At 37.1% G+C, this 7,128-nt stretch overlaps 1 long non-coding RNA gene across 1 annotated transcript; it reads right to left on the bottom strand.

The window, feature by feature from the left end:
- Nucleotides 1-209: 209 nt before the first annotated feature.
- LOC139077959 (uncharacterized) lies at nt 210-5,248 on the bottom strand. The gene is made up of 2 exons (XR_011530634.1): nt 5,128-5,248; nt 210-518 (listed from the first exon to the last, which is right to left on the bottom strand). It is a non-coding gene; the product is annotated as an uncharacterized lncRNA (long non-coding RNA).
- Nucleotides 5,249-7,128: the final 1,880 nt, after the last annotated feature.

Below are 7,128 nucleotides of genomic sequence, written 5' to 3'. Positions count from 1 at the left end.
TGTTATGCAAAATTAGCCATACATGTGTCTAGTGATAAAAAGGAAAGGACATTTCGAAGCAGCTAATCTTATCAGTGTAGAACTCTATTTGTCAGGAAGATTTCCTGAAGTTAATTAAAGCTGCTATACCTCAAATCTGTCTTGGTATATACTAATAACCATAGTAGTAAAAATTAACAATACGACAAAAAATTATAAGACATTTACTATGGGTAAGTTGTTTAATATATGGGATTCACTTGATGCTTGTGAGAACCTACAAGGTAGATGATGATCTCCTTTTATTTATATAGATGGTAATACTGAGGCCAGTAGAAGTCAAGTGACTGGCCTAGGTGACAAATTTAGTAAGCGTTAGAGCTGGCTGACAAGCCTGAAGGCATTGCAGCCCCGATCATTTACTTCTCTAATCAGATAGACAGAGAGCATCACCCTGAGTGATAAAATACTTTGCCACTTGCCAGCTAGATGAGTGAGTTCACTTCATGCCTCAATTTCTTCATCTACTGATAGGTATGCTGTGGAGATTAAATGACACAATTAATTAAAAACATTTGGCACCCTACTTCTCAAACAGTAAATATCCTGTATATATTGCAATGTTGTTGTGCAATATTAAACATGTGGGTAGTAGTTTCCACCAAAAGTATCAGGGATTTTCTGCCTAGCGTGAATCATTTGAACGCTATTGTTTAAAAATATATACAAAACTCTTAATAGTGAACTTCTTGAAAGAAAAAAATTTGTTGGTTCATTGTTTCCTGCTTCTACTATCTTCTTCCACCAGCCTCTCACAGTGACTTGTGCAAAGTCGCTGTAATTATACACTTCTTGGAATGGAGAAGTAAAACAAGCATAGGGTTGTACTCCAACTAAAAAGTCATCTAAGTTTACTATCAATTACCTTAATTATTTACGTAGATCTTGGAAATGTGGAAAGTAGTAGAACTTACAGGAAATAACTCCTATTGCTAAATGATAATTATTTGAGCTTATGTGCCAGTGCCAGTAAATTGGCAATGTGTTCTGAAACAAATCATATCAAAGCATGCCATGAAATATATCAAATGTACCATGACTAAAAGGCACATCCTCCAAGTAGCTGCCTTTGGGAGTAGGCTAGCTGAGAGTGCTATCTATGTCACTCTGGGGACGATTGTGTTACTGCTCAAGGGATTATCTATTCTTACCTTTATCAAAACCAGAGGATGATATTTCCAATAAAATAAGTATAGTAACTTTCTAATTTTCACAGTTTGTCAGAAAATAGAACATATGTAGGCTGATTGGGCAGAGGAGTAGGTTCAAATGTGTGAGAAAGAGAGCTGCATGGAGTACATAAAGATTTTAATTCTGGGTGTGAGAAAAGAAGTGTAGTTATGAATAGACTGTGTGAAAGAGGATTCAGCCTAACAGAGAGTAACAGCATGTTGTACTAATGATTACAGTCAGAAAATATCCAAAATAATCAAATGAATAGATTTGACAGTGTAAAACAGTACATCTAGAAACAGGAAGAATGGAGAATGAGGAAATTTAGAATAAACTTGAGCTCTGTTTTTGCCATATTAAAATGGTGATCAAACCATGAAGTTTAAAGTGTTTGTACCTCCAGCAAAATCTTAAATTAGAATAATAAGAAAGGAAAATACCAAATAGACAGGACTCACAAATGATTGTATAATTCAGGTGAGAGAGATCTCAGGATATTAGGAATAACACTGGACTAGATATTCCAGTGAGTAGAGAAGGTGCTCATAGAATTGGAGATTTCTGGTAAGTCAGTGAGAGTGAAGTGGTTCAGATCTCCTGGGTTTCCTGACATGTTAAATGCATAGAATAAATAAACAATATAACAATGAATTCGAAAATATAGCTGAATTCAAGAGCAAAAAAGGGAACATCCTAGAAACCAGAAAAAAAACCACCAAACACTGAAATTGAATTTGATATAGGAATTGAAGCTAAAGGCAGACAATTCACAGCGCATTGGAACAGTATACTGAGCTTAAGAGGTCTGGGAGCTGGAATTTTGAAGCCCTGGTGAAAGCAGAGATGAGGGCTATGTCTTTGAGAGAAGAGGAGCTGCAATTTTTAGATTTTATTTTTTTTCCTTTTTCTCCCCAAAGCCCCTTGGTGCATACTTGTATATTCTTTGTTGTGGGTCCTTCTAGTTGTGGCATGTGGGACGCTGCCTCAGCGTGGTTTGATGAACAGTGCCACGTCCGCACCCAGGATTGGAACCAACGAAACACTGGGCCACCTACAGAGGAGTGCGTGAACTTAACCACTTGGCCACGGGGCCAGCCCTTGGGGAGCTGCAATTTTGCTACATGCATAAGGCTAGAAGGAGCGTTCAACCAAAAAACACAGACTAGGAAATCTCCACTGCCCAGATTAGGGAAGCTCTCAAAAGTCCATCTGGAGCAGTGGAAGGAAATCAGAAACCTAAACTAGTATCTTGCAGCGGTATAACCTTCAAATCCATACGAACTGTGGAGTAAAAGACCCAATCAACAGCTCCTCAAAAAACTGTTCCTGAACCAGAAACATCTGAGGAACCCCAGCAGAAGCGAACAAAATATCCCCTGGTAAGAAAATGGTGATCAAAAAAAAATAGCCTTAATAAATAAAACATAACTTTAAACATAGCATAGCATAACGTAAGTTTAAAGCAAACCAAGAAAATCTGAATTCAGACTAATAATGGAGAATGGCATTAAAGATGAAGTACTCATTATTGTATAGGATTTAATTATCCATGGCAGAAGAGTCCCTCAAGGAAAATAGCCATTGATGAAAATGAGCTCAAAGTAAAATAACATTCTTTTAATCAAGAGATATGAACAACAATGAGAGAGATAATAGGTGCAAAAAACATGATAATGTATGCATAAAAAACTAAAGATAGTGGAATTATTTGAAAGAAATTTCAAAGTAATCATGAGAAAATATTCAAGCAGTAGCAAAAGAATAAGACCATAAAGAAAAAACAGGTAGATTTGAAAACACAAACAATGAGTCGATTTTATAATAAACAAACACATAGAAGTTCCAGAAATGAAAAAGGCAAACAGACCTAAAAGTTAACAGCTCAAAGACTTGGTCAAGAAAAGAGAATCAGTAAATTGCAAAAGACTTCTCAGCAACTTCAATATATGAAGAATATGAATTCTAGAAGAAGAGAACTGAAAAACCAGAGAAGAATCAATATTAAAAGTGATAACAGAATTTTTGAAAGACATACCATGTCCAGAATGGCAAAATAAAACACATTCAGATTTAGACATAGCACAGTGAAACTGTAAAAAATTGAAGACAAAATATGAAATTCTTAAGGAGACACTGGAGAGAAGAGACATTATTTACAAAGGAATAATAATCAGACTAATAACATACCTCTTGTTAGCAACAATAGATAGCAGAGACAATCGTATAATATCTTGAAAATACAACAGAGAAATAAACTTAAAACCAGAGTTATTTACCCTGATGCAGTATGATTCAATGGGGAGAGTAGAATAAATACATTCTTAAACCTGCAAAGACTGTGAAAGTTTGCTACTTTATGACTCTTGCCTAACGAACTACCAAATTACACATTTTGGCCCAAATGAAATTGAATTCCAAATAAAGGAGTAGGGTGGGCTGGAAAAGATAATGGAGATCACACTGAGTGGAAAATGTCACTAAATCCAAAGACATATTTATTGAGATATATGACTATCTCGGAGTGACAGTGGAGTTAAAAGCAAAGTTGAACTAAAATAGCCAAAAAAAAAAAGGAAGAAGGGGTATGTTCAGGGTTGAGGCGTTCTAAGATATTGATAGTGTTTAAATTAAAAAAAGGAAAAAATGGAGAGTAAAAGGAGAAACCATTCTTGGGGAATGTGCAAAACTACAGATATTATTGGATAGTGTCAGTATGCTTGAAAGGAATGGGGTAAATAGGATCAGGTAGGGTCTGCCCCCTTGGAGGCGCTTGGACACAGCACCCTATTATGAAAAGGTTTATGGGATTTAAATCAGAATAATCATAACTAGAGTAATATCTCCAATTGACCTGAGGACAATGCTGTTCTGTTAGTAAAATAGTGCTCATGCACTTTATTCAAGTGTGGTATTTGTCTTGTGATAGAAGCATGAGAAGAACTGGTAAAAACAGGCTCTAGAAAGTGGAAACGTTTGGTTATTTTGTATATATAGTACCTAGTTATTTCTTGTAAGCCACAGACACACTCTTACTTTACTTAAGAAAAAAGTGAACTTTTTAAATTGATGACTTAGAACTTGCATAAAACAGAAAGCAAACTTATTATGGTAAATACCTATAATTAGTCCCCAAAGGCAACATTTGCTGTCTAAAATGGGACTGAGTACAGAAGCCCACATATTCTCCTGAGGCAAAATTCCCCATTCTCACAATGAATTTTAACTTGAAAGAAAACAGTTCCTTTTGTCTGCCATTGCCTTTTCCTTTGTGGCTGATCCCTTCAGGATTGTGAGGAATGATACATGAGATGCTCAGAATTACAGCACCTTGAAAATAAGCATTCTTTATTGAGATTTAAAAGTTGGAAAATCAACAAATTGCTTTCCCAGTTTGAGAATTCTGACTATAATCAACATGAACAATAGATATTTAAGAGATCAGATGTAGGAATATATACCTGAATTACAACTTCTCAAAATAGTAGGAGATGCTTTCGAGGTACAAATTAATAGAAGGGACTCCCGGCAGTGTTGTGACCATTTGACCACACTCTGGCTAAACAAGGCCTGACTGACACCACAGTCTTTACTGCCCTCAGTCTCTCTCTATTTTTTTTTTTTTTTTGATGAAATGCATCACTAACCAAAATTAGACAATTCTCCTTGATCCCACCCATTTCTTCTTCCCTCACCTCAAATCTGTTATTACTAAGTCCTCAGGTTCTACAGACACTTTATAATCCAATTCAGTCCAATCCCTCTCATGGACTGTTGCAAATCCCACCTGTTTGCCCTGATTTGAATTTTGCATGCCATTCATTAATTCGAGAATAGGTATTGGGGACTGTCTTAGGCAGTTGGGGCTACTATAACAAACTACCATAAACTGGGTGGCTTATAAAATATTTTTCTCACAGTTCTGAAGCCTGGAAGTCTGAGATCCGGGTGCCAGTCTGATCAAGTTCTGGTGAGGGCCCCCTTCAGGGTTGCAGAGTGTCAACTTCTGGTTGTGTCCTCCCATGGCAGAGAGCAGAGAAAGGAAGCATGCTCTCTCCTGACTCTTTCAAGGGCATTCATCCCATTCATGACAGCTCCACCTTTATGACCTCATCTAATCTTAATTACCTCCTCAAGGGCCCCACCACCTAACACCATCACATTGAGGGTAGGGTTTCAACATGTGAATTTTGGGGGGACACGCATTCAGTCTACAACAGGGACGTTTATTATCCTCCTGTCATTATTCTAGTGTAGGGGATATAGTATTGAACAGAAAAGACAAAAATCCATGCCCTCATGGAGCTGTATCCTAATGGGGGGAACACAATAAATAAGAAATGCTAGCTGAATATGTATAGTTTAGATGGTTAAAAGTGCTAAGAAGGAAAAGAAAAAGTATGGAAGGGGACTGAGAAATTGTGGAGTGCAATTTTTAGTAGAGTAGAGAGACATGGCCTCACTGGGAATGTGACACTGGAGCAAATATCTGAGGAAGTCCAGGAGTGAGCTATGGAAAGAACTGGAGAAGAGAGCTCCAGGTGAAGAGAAAAGTGGGAGCAAATAGCCCACAATTTGTAGTCATTTTAAAATGCAGATAATATCAAATAACTGTTACATTTAACTCAATTCAGGGACTTTCTATTCCTTTAAGAATGTCATGTAAATAAACTTTATACAGTATTCTAAGGCGCTTCAGCATATGGTTCCAGGACCTCGGTCCTCCTCCCACAGTGTTCGCTGCCTTCTCTGCAGGGTGGCTGGGTCCTGCCATTGCAGTTCTTAGAAAATGCCAGGTATTTTGTCACCTCCAGCCCTCACTCTGGTTACTTTACTTTTTCATTTTAACCCATTTCTGTGTCTAACAACTTTTCATTTTTTAAGTATAAGTTTAAATAATATCTTTCTGAAGAAGTTGTTCCCAAACGTCCTGTTTTTTAGGACGTGCAATTATGCACCGTTGTCTAAATCTCCCTAGAGAAGCTTCCTGATTCTTTCCTGATACAATCTGAGTCTACCTTTTTCTTTGTTCCACTTCTTTATTCACTATTTCACTGTCTGCCTGCCTCCTTCTAATGTAAGAAACAGGAAGGCAGAGACCCCCTGTATTGTTTTCTCTTCTTCTGGAATGGCCCTTTCCCAGCTCCACCCACAGCTTGTGCATCTTGTCCTTCAGTTCTTGGACCGAATGCCACCTCCTCAAAGATGAGCCTTCCCTCAAACGCCTTTCTTCAATTACTCCGTTTCAGAAGTTCAAATGCCTTAAGGGACAAGCATGCAACCTGAGTATGAAATGGCCTGGGGTAGGCAATACAGATAGGTAGGAGAGACTTCTTCACTAGAGAAAAAATTTTAAAATATATATGTGTGTGTGTGACACAAAGAATTAATACCCATAAGATGCATAAATTTCCTAAAATCGTCAAACATTCCAGAGCATAATTTGGCAAATGATTTGATTATAATTTCACAGAAAGTTCACCAAAATGACAATATCAAAAGACACTCCAATTTCTTTTTTAAAGAAAAACACAAATTTCAAACACAGTACTATAAGTTCTATGGGAAAGAATTCGTGTGCTCTGCTTTACCATTATATCCCTAGTTCCTAATGTGAAATCTGACATCTGACGCTGTGTGTGTTTGTGCATAATTGGCTATCATTTGTTCCTAACAGATTCAAGAAAATGGATATAGATATTCAGTGTTGTGAATGTGTGGAGAAACAGACACCACAGTACACTGTTTTTAGGGCTGGCGATTTGGGAATATCAGAATTGGAATTGCGTGTTCCTTTAACCCAATGTTTTTAACTCTAGGAATTTATCTCACCACATGCCAAAAGTACAGAATGGAATGTTTACATAAGCATTTTTTGTAATAGCACATAATTTGAAAAAATTAAATTGCATCTATTGA

Source organism: Equus przewalskii, chromosome 20 (assembly GCF_037783145.1).
Source record: "Equus przewalskii isolate Varuska chromosome 20, EquPr2, whole genome shotgun sequence".
NCBI lineage: Eukaryota > Metazoa > Chordata > Mammalia > Perissodactyla > Equidae > Equus > Equus przewalskii.
This window is presented reverse-complemented; position numbering and strand designations above follow the sequence as displayed.